The sequence below is a fragment of the Amphiprion ocellaris genome, chromosome 14 (assembly GCF_022539595.1).
Source record: "Amphiprion ocellaris isolate individual 3 ecotype Okinawa chromosome 14, ASM2253959v1, whole genome shotgun sequence".
Classification (NCBI taxonomy): domain Eukaryota; kingdom Metazoa; phylum Chordata; class Actinopteri; family Pomacentridae; genus Amphiprion; species Amphiprion ocellaris.
In genome coordinates, this window is record NC_072779.1 from 22,343,921 (window position 1) to 22,359,511 (window position 15,591).

The following is a 15,591-nucleotide window of genomic DNA, read 5'->3' on the forward strand; positions in this document are numbered from 1 at the left end:
CGTTTAGCTCCAGCTGTAGTGTTTCCTAAAGCGACACTATTCACAGGACAAGCAGCAGGCTTATTAAGACAATATGTAACATACAGTGTATTCAACAAGATCTCTACATCCATACAAAGAGCCCATACAGTTTAGCCTAACAACAGGAGTTATTGGGTTTATGGTACAATCCGATGTCAGGGAGAAGGTGTTCCTGCACTTTGAAGCACACACTTTTAAAAAAGCCCCAAACAAGATTCACAGAGAGAAAACTGAGAGTAGGCACTTCTGGGTTTTTTTTTTTGTGTGTGTGTGTGTGTGTGTGTGTGTGTGTGTGTTTTGAACCTACTGATGAATAAATAGGTGACTTCAGGTTGTTATATTTAAGGAGCTTTCTGGTGATATTTTTTCCTAAAAATACAAGATTTGGGGCATCTTTCTGATGAACTAAATTGCGTACTTTGCACCATATATCCACCATATATCCAGAAACAATCAGAAAAGGTGACGTCCACACATGTTTTGATGTTCAAGGATTGCAGTGGGGCCATATACAGCATCATAAATAGTTCAGGTGAAGAGTGAACGGTGAATTCAGATTAGCAAATGTGAGAAAAATAACATCTGAGAATTGAGGTTAGACTTCATTATATGTTTGTTGCTCTGGAGGTTTAAAATAAAATATAGCAACTGTAAAGAGCAGAACAATAATCAAAATGACCTTCACAGCCTGAAAAGAATTCATCAGACAAAGATTGGACTCAAAAACATTATTTCAGTGACACATTTGGTCACTGTCTTCTTCACAAAGCTGTTTTTATACATTTTCAGCGTCCTGCTGCTACTTGCAGGTATAGCTTAACAGAAGAGTCATCCACAGTGGTCTCCAATGAATCACAGCTTGCTGGAGATTATAATTGTTATCTGGTGCTACCTTAAGTGTTTGTGTGTGGAACTACACTGTAAAACATGAGAGCTCCATTAAGTTATGTGAACTTGTTTGTTTTCTTTAACTCAAATTGTCATGGTAAGTTTTGAATATTGAACTCAAGTTTATAAGTTTTAGAAAATTAAACTTAAAGCAATTAATTGTCTTGACTATTTGTAAGTTTTATCAGGACTGTCAGTGTTGATTTAACTTATTTCTGTAAGATATACCTTGAAAAAAGAAACGGCGTGCTGGGGGTAGGGGGAGGAGAGTCCTGTTGAAGAAATACTGGGATTAGTCAAAAATAAAACTATAAAGCTATGACATCTAAGAACTATCGTCCTCACAAGTTCTCTAAATTGGACAAACCACAGTATTTCAACCACAACTTAGTTATTGACAAAACAATAACGAAAACAGCAGTGGACTACTTCCAGCTGCGGAGGGACACACTTTTCAAGCTAGCTGCAGTTTAAGGCAGGCTGAGAGCAACTGACCAGGGCGGAGGTACACGACATTCTGCTTAGAGAAAAGACACCACATGGAGGTAAGTTATGTTTTAGAAGTGCTTTTGAGTTTTTGTCCATAAAATTTAAAAACAATGTTAGCATTTTCTGTGATAAAATGGAATAAAATCAGCACATTGACAGAGCTTTGCGAATATGACTACATTACCATGTTTTTCTTTTTGCTAATCCGTCGTGTTAATCGAAGTTTGAAATGGCGAATCAGTAAATTATGCAACTGTTGTCCATAGGGGACATTTAGTTGACAGGTGTTCATTTAGATTGCAAATGCTTCCAACGTGACAGGAGCAGTTTAAAAAAAAACAAAACAACAAAAAAACCCTTTCGAACTAAACATTTGCATGCAAGCAACTGCTGGCTAACGTTACCCATTTGTTAGCTAACTAGTTTGCGACACAGTCAAGGCAAAATAATGGCGGATGTATTCTGGTATGCCCGGGAAAGCTGAAAGTTTTTTAACTTATGAAATAACATGTTAATGAAGTCTAAAATAAGACTTGGACGCTTATATTTACTGCATATAGTGAACGTATTCGTCAATGGTCTGATTGTTTGAGGGGAGGCATTTGTGTTTGTACGGCGTATCGTAATGAAACGAGCTGAAATACCGTGAATTTCTTGCATTCACACGCTGTTTATCTACCGCCACTCTCTCTCTATTCATTCTCTTGCTCGCTGCATCACAACCGAGCTCTCTCTCCCAAAGTTGCCCGGTGGATGAAGATCCCTGCCTGGGCTTGTCTAGTTTATCTTTTTCTACTTTTGCTAATGACCCTACAATCTACAGTTAATTTTATTTTTCATTTAATCTGGTGGTTATTAAATTGATTATTCCATAAAAGGTCAGAAAATAATATTAATAAAATTCTTAATCACAGCTTTATTAAGCTCATGGTGACACACTCAAATTTATCCCAAGTAGATTATTTTCACTGTCACATTAAACAAAACAACGGAGCATTTTTTTTTTTTTTTTAATTTGGAAGTTTGTAAAAGGGAAATTTGGGGAAAGTAATTTTCTTTATTTTTATTCATTGAGATACTGGAATTTTATTTTCTATAGAACTTATCTAATAATATAAAGTGTTTGTTAGATCCAATCACTGTGTCTTTTTTAAAATGTTGTTCTAGATTTTTTGGTTCTTTGTAGAAATACTTAATAATGTAAATGCAGTTTCATGTAGAATGACTCAAAATATCTTTCTCACACTCTTACTCACTCATGCTATATATCATAAGATGATGCAGATAGGTTAAGAATTGATTCACATCATCCTTTTCAAAACATGCAGCTCATCCACAAATTCAAATACTACATCAAAGTATTGAGAATCGTCTAAATATTCAGCCATGTCTTCAGAAATAAACTATGAATTCCCCGTTGAAATTTACTTTTGGTTTCAGACAAAAATGAAACTCAGTGAATACAGCATGGATCAGCCTGATGTTGGTTCCTATCATTCAGTTGTACCACAGGACAACCCTAAATACAGCTCAGGTTCAAAAATCCCAAAGTTTTCCTTTAAGGATAGACAGAAGTTCCACGGGTTCGACAATTGTCAGAATCAAGATCATGTGAAAAGAGTTCGATGGGAACTCTGAAATTTTTAAAGGCAGCAGGGTCACTGGTCTATCTAAAGGGGACAAACATTTTTTTTAAAACAATACACCTGTTGAATTGCAATAATCTATAATAATGTACACTTTTATTAGTTGAAGAGTTACATGTTTTTTCTTCTTCTTGCATAATCAGTCATAAGTTTTGCCAATTTAGTGTCAACTTATTAGTAACTATAACTATACATATTAGTAACATTTTTCTGAGTTACATCCAACAAAATAATGATTTAATTTGTCCAATTGTTTCGGGTTCACGGTGAAACCCTGGACATCTTAATGAAGGGAATGCGTGTCGAACTTCTCATTGGACATGAAGGACAGCAACATTCCCAATGTTGCTGTGGTGGTAGAGGAGACCATCGTTCTTGCTGACATAAGAGATGTGGCCACTGGTTTCGCTATGCTGACGGGAACAATCTACTGCCTGAATCTGGAGTATCCTTCTGAGATGAAATACTCATTTAAATTCATGCAAAGGGTCGTCATGAAAATAAAACCTGATCACTGTTCAGCCAGGATACATGGACTCAGAAACAAACTACTAAGGTTTCATTTTTAAACTGAAAAGGGTACCTGTGAGGCCTCCCTGAAGGAAAGCTTTTTCTGCTTTGCTCAGTGTTACTTCTTGAGAAAGCAGCATCACTGTTTTTTTGTTGTTGCAAAAATTACATTGCCAGTCTTAAGTTATTGTTATTCTGCACTGTTTTTTGTCATTCACAGAACAACTTGCATGAGCATTGTTGGTAAAATAAAGTTTGTGTTTGAACAAATAAGCACCAAATTGATTCATTGTAAAGTCTAAATTAGTCAAGATGAGAAACAAAATTGAAAGAACATTAAAACATTAGTCCTTTTAACTTAACATAGCAATTAATATGAAATATAAAGTCATCTTAACTTAAAAGTGTAAGTTGAAATAACAGGGAATTGTAAGTTTACATAACAAGATAAACTGAGTTTTCATGAATGGACAATTCAACATAGTAAGTCAACTTTGAGACTTAAGTTGAAAATACAAACCATCATGAGTTTAACAACTTGTGTAACAGTTTGAGTTGAAACAATGGTTACTTTCAAGTTGAGTTTACTCACATTTTTAAGGCAGTAGGTGAACTTTCGTTTCTAAGGTTAACTGGCTTAAAATGTTTTACAGTGTACTGGTTGATATTTATGGTGGAGTCCATTTCTTTTGATTTCTTTGTGAAGATGAGTTTGATTGAGTTTGGAGCTGGTATGATCGTATAAAGCACTCTGGTGAAAATAATCTCCTCTAGGAAGCTTTTTGGAGCCTTTGACAGAACCATGAAGCTACATTCCAGGTAGATAGAATCAGAGACTTAGCAATCTCAAAGACTGGTAGGTATCTCAGTTTCCTGTCCATCTAAAATCCTACCCACAACTCCTCAGTGTCAGGACTGACACATGCACAACAGCTTTAAATCCACTCCTTGGAGCAGGGAGGAGCATCCCTTTCTCTGATTTTTCATGTCCAACCATGGAAAATCTCTGTGGAAGAGTTGACTACAGCAGCTGAAAAACCTGCGGCTGTAGTCGACTCCTCCACAGAGAAGCCAGTCCATCTTTAAATGTGACAAAGAAAACCTCTTGAAAAGTGTTCAGCTCTGTGTCGATATGCTTCACTGTACACCTGCAAACTGGAAGAACATGCAGAACAACCCAAAGGAAGCAGTTCAGGTTCTGGTTTTACTTCCAGTTGCTCATTTTAGTTGGTTCTGGGGATGTTCTGATCAAGTTTTGTTCTCCTGATCTGATCAAAGTAATTTAATATTTAGTCCCAATCCCAAACAAAATTGAAATAAGCATCAAAAAAATGAACCAAATAGTATATATTTGTCATTTGCATTGTCTTCACTGGCAGCCTGCTAGCTCAGTTGCCGTGACGACGTGTTTGGTTCCGAATCCGTGATGTCATAAAGTCAGATGATGTCACAGTAGAACGGAATTCTGGAAAACCTGTAAATGCTCAGTGAATTTTGTTTCTGGACACACTGAGACACTAGTTGAGTTTGGAACAAGACGATCTCGGACAGCCAACTGAAGAAACAGACATCTTCTTTTCACAGCTTTCTTATCCATTAAGGTAAGTGAATAGTTTTCTCATAACTAAATACACTTTAAACATTAGCTCGACTTTCGGTACTGAACAAACTATATTTTTAAATGAACATTGAAGGCAAACAATCAGTTTCCTTCTTACCAAAGCTCCACACTTCAACACTTTTAATCAAATATAAGACACATTTTAACTTCAGTCTCGCATAACTGACCTGATCTTTCCCAGATAATCTGAAATTACACATATCTAAACTGTAACACTCGTCTTCTGCAGTAATGGCAGCTGGAATCTGAGCTATAATATAAATGTCATTTGTAATATTGTTTTTTCTGCTAAATCAGTTTTAGTATTATGTGTAATATTTCACTTTCACGTGTATATAGAGTGCAATACTTTGTTTTTCAGCTCAAATATTGACCTTTCATGTTTCATTACTTTGATACCGCCCTGCAGAAATCCATCATGAAGAGAAAGCAACCGATGAAGAGAAAGCTGGACAATAACACCCTGAATCCCAGGAAAAGCCCCGATGCCGCCTCTCCACCCACAAAGAGGAGGAGAGTCTATGAAGAAAAACCGTCTCCTAAACCGCCAGATACCGCCCTGCAGAAATCCATCTTGAAGCAACCGATGAAGAGAAAGCTGGACAATAACACCCTGAATCCCAAGAAAAGCCCTGATGCTGCCTCTCCACCCACAAAGAGGAGGAGAGTCTATGAAGAAAATCTTTCTCCTAAACCGCCAGATACCGCCCTGCAGAAATCCATCATGAAGCAACCGATGAAGAGAAAGCTGGACAGTAACACCCTGAATCCCAAGAAAAGCCCTGATGCTGCCTCTCCACCCACAAAGAGGAGGAGAGTCTGTGAAGAAAAACCTTCTCCTAAGCGGCGCTACGGTGAGGTTTTCACTGAGATCTCCTCTGACTGCAGTCCACCCAAGAAGATGAGAGTCTGTGAAGTAAAACCTTCACGTAAACGGCGCCACAGTGAGGTTTTCACTGAGATCTCCTCTGACTGCAGTCCACCCAAGAAGGTGAGGCAAGTCTGTGAAGTAAAACCTTCACGTAAACGGCGCTACAGTGAGGTTTTCACTGAGATCTCCTCTGACTGCAGTCCACCCAAGAAGGTGAGGCAAGTCTGTGAAGTAAAACCTTCACGTAAACGGCGCTACAGTGAGGTTTTCACTGAGATCTCCTCTGACTGCAGTCCACCCAAGAAGGTGAGAGTCTGTGAAGTAAAACCTTCACGTAAACGGCGCTACAGTGAGGTTTTCACTGAGATCTCCTCCGACTGCAGTCCACCCAAGAAGATGAGAGTCTGTGAAGTAAAACCTTCACGTAAACGGCGCTAGTTTGAGGTTTTCACTGAGATCTCCTCCGACTGCAGTCCACCCAAGAAGATGAGAGTCTGTGAAGTAAAACCTTCACATAAACGGCACTAGAGTGAGGTTTTCACTGAGATCTCCTCTGACTGCAGTCCGCCCAAGAAGATGAGAGTCTGTGAAGTAAAACCTTCACATAAACGGCACTAGAGTGAGGTTTTCACTGAGATCTCCTCTGACTGCAGTCTGCCCAAGAAGATGAGGATCTCTGACATGGCGCCCCTCAGAATAATCTGACTTCTCCTCCTCAAAAAGACTTGTCAAAGTCATTGAGACCACGCCCAAAGTCTGGATCATCGGGTCCAGCTACATCCGACGAGTGGAGGACGCGGCCCACAAAGAGTTCAGGGCCAATCTGGGTCTGAACGCCAGAGTCCACTGGTTTGGCAAAGGAGGCCTGAGATGAAGTGGCGTTATTTTGTTCTTTATTCAGTTGATTAGTTATTTTGTTTTTTATTTAGTTCTGTAGTTGAGTTATATTCTTTTATTATTTTGTTTATTTTGTTTTTCATTATTGTGTTCATATATATATATATATATAAAAAAATTATATAAAATATAAATATAATTATATAAAATATATATATAAAATTGTATATACAGAGAAAAAATAAAAAAATATTAAAACATATACAAGTATAAATTATTTGTCAATAATGTACTATTTTGTGTTACCAAATACCATGATATCTTTATGGATTTCTTATCCCCCGATCTTAGTCAGCATTGGCACATATTATCCCAAAATCCTATATTTTAAGATTTTAAATTCACTGAGTAAATAGTTTTATTAATCTTCCACCTGTATAGCCAAAAAACGTTATTTAGTGTTTATTTAGAACATAACAGAACTGCAGTGCAGTCCTTCCATCTCAAATCATTAAATTCTAATTACAGTTGTTGCTCGACCATCTCTGATTTACCTGAAAATTGGTGTTAATAAAAAATGCTGAAAGTGAGTCAATGGGCCATTTTTTAAAAATAAATATATCTCAGAAAGGGTCTGATATACCTATTTAATAATGATAGTTCATAAAAGTTTCAGGCAAATCAGAGATGGCACATTGTCATGGTTATCGAAGTTTATCATTTATATAATAAATGAAAACTTCATATCTGAGTTAAATTCGAGTTTAAATAAAGGTTGAATATGAAGGAGAGTAAATGTTTTAAGAAGGAAAAAACAATTCTGCACAGGGGAGTGCATAACAGGGTTAGTGAACAAAAGAATATAGTTTTTCAACTCTACAGTAACATATTGATACTATAAAGCGGAGCCTCTATTTACTGATATTATGATTTCCTTCTTAACTATCAAAACATATATTTCAGTAATGGTGAAAATGAACAAAAAGAAATTTTCACGGCTCCAAAGTCAACAATCTTTCATGTTTTAGTGAAAAAATTAACCCTATTTCCCATCACTCCTACATCAGATCAAACTGATTTAATTAGTTCACCATTTTTCTGTCGTTTTTGTGTGATTCTAAAAAAAGCAGAACAAAAAATTCCAGCAGACACGGATGCTTGTTGAAATCAAACAGATTTATAACATTGATTAGAGTCAGTTAAACGATCCATTCCAGATTCACAAGTGTGCTCTTCTAAAATCAACGTACACTTTCATTAAAATTAAGACAGTATGTAACATACAGTGTATTCGACAAGATCTCTTTAAGTCCATATGAAGAGCCGATACAGTTTAGCTTAACGACGGGAATTATTGGATTTATGGTACAAGCCTACAAACCAGACTGTCTTGCCCCTACAGTAAAACATGGGGGTGGATCAGTGACTATCTGGGGTTGTTTCAGTATGAGTGGAAGAGGGCCAATGAACCAGGTCATGTTTGGGGCTACTCTTGAAAACAGTCTTCTTCCATCAGCTGGAAATCTCTTTCCTGCCTCCAGTGACTGGATTTTCCAACAAGAAAATGTTCCTTACCACATGGCAAGGTCAGTTAAACCCTGGATGGAGAACCAGAATATTGAAACCAAGCCTTGGTCTGCTCAATCACCAGATCTAAATCCAACTGAAAACCTGTGGAAAATCTTCAAACGCTAAATGGAGAACCACAAGCCCAAAAACAAAGCAAATTAGTTAGAATTAGTGCAACGGGAATGGGCTGCTGTGACAGCAGAACAATGTCAGAAGCTGGTGGAGAACACGCCAAGACACATGGTTGCAGTCATCAAAACTATGGTTATGAATCAGTACTAACTCCTGTGTGGATCATGTTACTAAAACAGACAGAAAAGAAAACATGGAATCCCGAAAGCTGTTTTTGGCAGTACAATGCCATAGCTACTGATGGAAGAACTGAAGTGATTTTGGTTATTATCAAGAAAACCATGGAAAATGTCTGATATCAGCTTTGAAAATAAACTTGTATGAGCTATTTTTGTTGTTAGCATTATATTTGTCCAAACAAATGTATCTTTAGTTGTACCAGACATTAAAGTGAACAAGAAATTGAAGAAAACAATGGCGGTCTAGTCATTTTTTCCATGACTGTATATAGCATGAATTACATTATTTAACCATACTCAGTCCCTCCAGGAATTTGCGATGTTGCAATCGCGTGAATTCAACCATTCTCTGTGAATTTTGCGCAACCTTGCAATTTTGTCCAATCACCACAACTTTTCCGCAATTTTGGCCCGCCTCCCATGAGTTCCACCAATCATCGTAGTCCCCTGCACAAACGTAATGTACGTACGTCACTGAAGTCACTTTATTGTTTTTGGCTTGAAGATGCAGACGTGTGCGATACGTCTGCATCTTCCAACAAAAATTACTGCTGAAGACTTTGCAAAACAATTAATTCCCTGATGTTCTTCACCAAAGCAGAAGTAAACTGTTTACACTCATGCAAAAAAAAAAAAAATCATCGATTGATAAACACTTTTCTACCACGGAACATATCAGGAGAATGGCTGAAACCAGCAGACCACAGACCAGACAAATCACAATGATGGAAGCTGTTGCATCCAGATTTGTTGGAGCACTGAAAGAATGAAGTTAGAGAAATTACTCCAACAAGGAAGGTGGCGGAGTGATGTGACGATTGGCATACGTGAATTATTCCTTTGTTAGCAACATTACTCAAACAGACAAAGGGATTTGGATAAAATTTTCAGGGAAGGTCAGTAACGACACAAGGACCAAGTGGTTCGATTTTGGTAGTGATGCGGCTTAAAGTCTGGATCCACGGATTTGTTCAATATTTCCCACTGAGATAGCGTCTGATAGCGGCACGGTAACCATGGCAACAAGTGAATGCTACCTCAGTGGCCTGCTGACGATCACATCATTGCAATCCTACTACAAATCCACCGCTGTAGACGTATCGGAAATGATACAAGGAACAACTGAACGTTATGTCAAAAAAACATACTGATATGTATCTTTGCACATTTTTCAACATTTATACGGAAATTCAGGACCTTTTCTAGTGGGTATACGGCGTATACCTGCGTATCATGTAGACTACACCACTGGATAAGACAAGATAATCCTCTGTTTCTCCCCACGCCAGGTGAAATTTACATTGTCACAGCAGCAACATTTTACAGCAGAAACAACAACAATAATAACAATAAGTACAATAAGTATATTTGTACATTCTTGTACAATATGTAAATGAAATGAAAGTGAATAAATAAAGTATTAACACACTGTAGACAAACAGCAATATACAAGTGCTTGTAAAATTAGTCTAAAAGTGCAAGATGCTGCAGTGCAAAAAATTGCTATGCAAATTTTATTATGGTTTGAGATGCTGCTGATGATAAGATTTAAGTCCGGTTTGTGTTATCATCAGTTATGCTGATGTTGTACAGTCTTACAGCAGATGGTATGAATGACCTGCGAAAAAGCTCTTTCTTGCAGGGTGGATGTCTCAGTCTGCTGCTGAAGGAGCTGCCTAAAGCCCCCACAGTCAAATGCAGTGGGTGAGAGGGATTGTCCATGATGGACGGGGCTTGTCAACATCCTCCTCTCACCCACCTCCTCTATGGAGTCCAGGGAGCAGTCCAGGACAGAACCAACCCTCCTGACCAGTCTGTTCAGTCTCTTTCTGTCCCTGGCTGTGCTCCCCATTCGCCAGCAGACCACTGCATAGAAAAGAGCACACGGTACCACAGTGTCAGAAAATGTCCGGAGCAAAGTCCTGCACACCCCAAAGCACCTCAGTCTCCTCAACAGGTGGAGACTGAGGTCCTCTATATTGTGTGACCACTCCAGTTTATTGTTAAGGTGAATACCCAGGTATTTGTATGTGTCCACCATCTCAATGTCAATCTCAAGTTAAGCTGCAGTTCTACAATTTCATTTAGCAGATGCTTTTATCCAAAGCAACATACATCTGAGTGGAGATACAACACAAACAAGGATTAAGTCAGGAGAAAACAACCTGGATAAGCCAATAAAACAAGTTCAAGTGTGATAATAGGACCATGGTGCTTACAAGCAGTGCAGACATCATAGAATTTTTATTTAATTTATTTTTTTGCAGTCTGTCAAGTGTAAAGGTCTTCAGTGAAGAGCTAGTTTTCAGTCTTTTCTTAAAGACTGAGAGAGACTGTGCAGATCGAACCACAGAAGAGAAGAGTCTAGCTGTTGACCGGCCATGTCGTGGTGGTTGTATCAGGAGCCTTTTGTTGGTCGAGGATAGTGAGCGGGAGGGAGTGTAGACCTGAATGAGAGAGTTCAGGTAGGAGGGAGTTGTTTTCATTCTAGCTTTGAATCCAAGTGTCAGAGTTCTGAATTTTGTGCGGGCAGCAACTGGAAGCCAGTAAAGCGAGCTGAACAGCGGGGTGACGTGCTGTTTTTCGCTGAAAACCAGACATGCTGCTGCATTCTGGATCATCTGCAGAGGTTTGACCGTGCATGCAGGGAGGCCTGGCAGCAAGGAATTGTAGTAGTCAATGCGTGACATTACGAGAGCCTGTACCAGTAGTTGTGCTGCATGTTCAGACAGGAAGGATCTGATCTTCCTGATGTTGTACAGGGCGAATCGACACGACTGAGCAACGGAGGCCACATGAGTCTTGAAGGTTAGCTGGTCATCAGTCATGACAATCAAGTTTCTGGCAGACTTTGTGAGTTTGATTTGGGTTGATTGAAGCTGTATGTTGATTTCTTGTTCTATAGAGGGAATTGGCTGGGATGACAGGGAGCTTAGTCTTTTAGAGGTTGAGTTGAAGGTGGTGTTTTTTTCATCCATGCTGAGATATCTGCAAGGCATGATGAGACTGGTACAGAGACAGTGTGGTTATCCATGGGAACAACAGGAAGAGCTGGGTATCATCAGCATAGCCTTGATTATACTCCCTTGTGGACGTGGACACCTACAGATGGATAATTGTTCTTATACTACCTTTCCAGTCCACAGGAGTCCTCTTGGAATGCTAAGTTGCATATATGTGCTGTAGCTAGGTCCTATCATGTACACATGCTGCCATGCGTGTGTGCTGTTGGCCTCATAGCATCGTCAGCATCTACACATTTTGGGCATAATGTGGATATGTACAGAGGGGTCTGCCTGAGCACATGTGGACAAGAAAAGGATAACATTGACCTTAGCCATCTCTCAATACTTAAATATCAGCATACAATAATGAATCATTGCTTTGTGTTATCACCAACAGGTGTTGGGTCCCAAAATAATAAATGAAAAGCATTGTATAGCAGGATTGTGAAGTAAGAACTAAGGTCCGTGCCATGGACCAAATGGGGTCCAAAATCCATGCTTTGTCTATGCATCCTTTACTCACTACAGGACCTCGGATGTTTGCTTAAGCTCAGTAAACTTAAATTAAACTCACGTTTCCATCAAGACAATGCAGTACATTGTGTTTTGTTTATGATTTTTTGCAGATAATAGAGTACACATGTTTTGTTTTGTTTTTTCATTCCACTGTGGAACTGAATAGATTGTGTTGATTTCAGACATAATGCTGAAACCAGTGCACCTGCAAGTATTCCAATTGGCATTAACTGCTCTTTAAGATGAAGGCAACAACCAGTTTACAACCTTTTTTGGGCTCCCTAAAGAAAGCAGTGTGTAGTTGGGTTCACATTTCAGATGTCTGTCTAGGAGTTGTGAACAGCTCCACCAAGCTGACGCTTCACTACTAAAAATAAAGATGTCAGATATAATACTATATCAGTCAGAGAGACCAAACCAATACTGCCACTTTAATAATTTATATAAATCTTTCTGCTAATACATATGTACCTTTATTTCAGTAGGATTTTTATGCAGGACATTTACTTGTAATGGAGGATTTTTATTCTGCTCTACTGGTATTTTCAATCTAGTAAAGGAATCAAAAAAAAAAAATAGTCCCCTTAACACTGGTTATGAACAAAGTCTTTATGGACTTTTTCAGAACTGGAGAAATGAAGGTAATCAAGGAAAACTGGGCTGCCATAGATGAACTGCCATCAGCAGCAACTCACTGATTCTATGGTCCAGAATGGGTGCAGCCATTATAACAGGGTCAGCAACTTTTGTCAGGCAGTTTAGTGCAGTGGGTCTCGATCATTTGTGCCAATTTTTAAACCTTGAAGACAGTAATTGTTGAAATCTGACATTTTTTGAGAGACAAATCAATAATGGTCCATGGTTATATATAGGTCTGACTAACAATCACAATATTTACCAAGGTGGGCTTTTATCTTAATTCACTGCAAAATAAATAAATAAAATAAAATGTGAATTAACCTGGCCTAAAAATTCTTTTCACCTAAATGTTATATCTCATGTGAAAGGCTTTCGTTTCTATCCTGTCTGGTGACCCTGAAAAACATGGTCAGAGATGGTTTCCATAAAAGAACAGTAGATAAATGTAGCTTCTATTGCACTGTTGCAAATAGTGGGGTTTCCAGAAATGTTTCATCTGGGGGACCAGATGGGGCCACAGGAAATCTTCAGCACAAACAAAAAAACAATCACAAACAAAATCAATAGGGCAGCCACCACTAAAAATAGCCCAGGAGAAAAGATGCTGCTGTGTATTTGAGGAATAAAAGTCCACACATTGGTAATATTCTTATTGCTTATGTTTGCTTTCAATCAGACTTTTTACTTAAGACAGTAAACAAATATTTAGTGTTGATGGGGTTTAGAATCCAGCTCTGTAACAAATGAGTTAACTGTACCTGTGACTGTGTGTGAAAACCCATCTGCCTGAGGTGTGAAACATTAAACACTGTTATAACCGTTTGATTGTAGAGGATAATTTAGAATTCTAAGTTACTGATGAAGCTACTGCTGTTGTCTTGTGCCTAAATCTTTGTAGCTCTGTCTCTTTGGAGAAGCTCATATGGATCCTGCTGCCATCCGATGATGCAGGTCTTTAATAAACTCTAATATGTTTTGATTACTGGTGAGTCTCCATCCATTATCTATACACCGCTTAATCCTCACTAGGGTCGCGGGGGGGCTGGAGCCTATCCCAGCTGACTCGGGCGAAGGCAGGGGACACCCTAGACAGGTCGCCAGTCTGTCGCAGGGCCACATACAAAGACAAACAAGCACTCTCACATTCACACCTACGGGCAATGTAGAGTAATCAATTAACCTCAGCATATTTTTGGACTGTGGGAGGAAGCCGGAGTACCCGGAGAAAACCCACGCATGCACAGGGAGAACATGCAAACTCCATGCAGAAAGATCCCGGGAAACCCGGGACGTGAACCAGGGATCTTCTAGCTGCAAGGCGAAAGTGCTAACCACTACGCCACTGTGCAGCCCCTGGTGAGTCTCATTAATCTGAATTTACCTACCTTCACACCAGTAAAGCTGTATTTTTACAGAAATTTTGGTTTGCAATAGATGTGAAATTGAAGAACAGCAAATGAGACAAACTCAACAAAGATGAAAAGTTTTTTTTTTGTTTTTTTTTTTTTAAACTTTGGAGAGATCTGTATGCACCTGTGTTAGCTAAAGGCACACAAATGGTGTCTTCTGTGCACCCTGTGATGTTTATGGACAAGCAGCAAAGCCAAATGGCTGTGAAGATATTGTGGACTATTATGACTGTGTCATCGTCATTGTTGTTTTGTTGTCAGCTTTTTGTTGAAAAAACTATATATATAAAGGCTGCTTGGGCTAAATTTTGTCTGTGGAAGTTTTCACGAGTTCATACGGGGCTTCACTAGCTTTGTCTAGATGTTGATTTGCAGGACAGAGGCAATGTGCCACACAGAAAATGCAACAGCTGCTGACTGTATGGTTGACATTTTACATCAGGGATTCTCAAAGTCCAGACCTCTGTCCTGATGCACACCAGAAGGCAAGTCGATCTGGACCCTGCCCATACCTCCTCATATGAATACAACACATTATAAGGTGTAACATTTTCAATTTTAAAACACCTTTTAATTAATCAGAGAATTGCTGCTGACATAGAATATATGCTGTAGCTGGAGACAATCCAGTCCCCAGATGAATGTGTTTTTAATGTGGCTTATTTCACTATTGTTGACATCACTGTCATGGTTGTGCAAACTGCTGGAGAGTGCTAAGTGTTGTTTCTGTCAATGTCATGCACTAAAGCTACACCAGAGAATTTGTTACCAGCTAGTAAATAGGAGATACAGAATATGTTTTGTTTTCTCCCGTACATAATTTGTACAAGCAAGGTAAATGCAACAATATGATTGAAATGGGAATAAATATCTCTCTGGCTGAGAGAGATGTGACGGTTGTAGTGTAATCAGAGTTAAGAGGTCACACTGATGAAACTGATTGTAGGCAAACAGTGACAGTTCCCACTAGGCTCAAATATATTTTGAGTCTAGCAAGCCAAGACAACACTCGTTTGTCTTGATTGTCTTGGACTTGAATTTGTGTTGCTTAAAAGTTACAAGTGAGGTGATTACATGCTACCTTATCTCACCGTGAATTAAAAGACAGATGCTGACTCTGGAGTAAGTTTGGGTTTTTTGTTGAATGGTTGTAGATTAGGTGACCTATCCAGGGTGTCCCCTGCCTTCACCCTAAGTCAGCTGGGATAGACTCCAGCCCCCCGTGACCCTAATGAGGATTAAGTGATGTATAGATAATG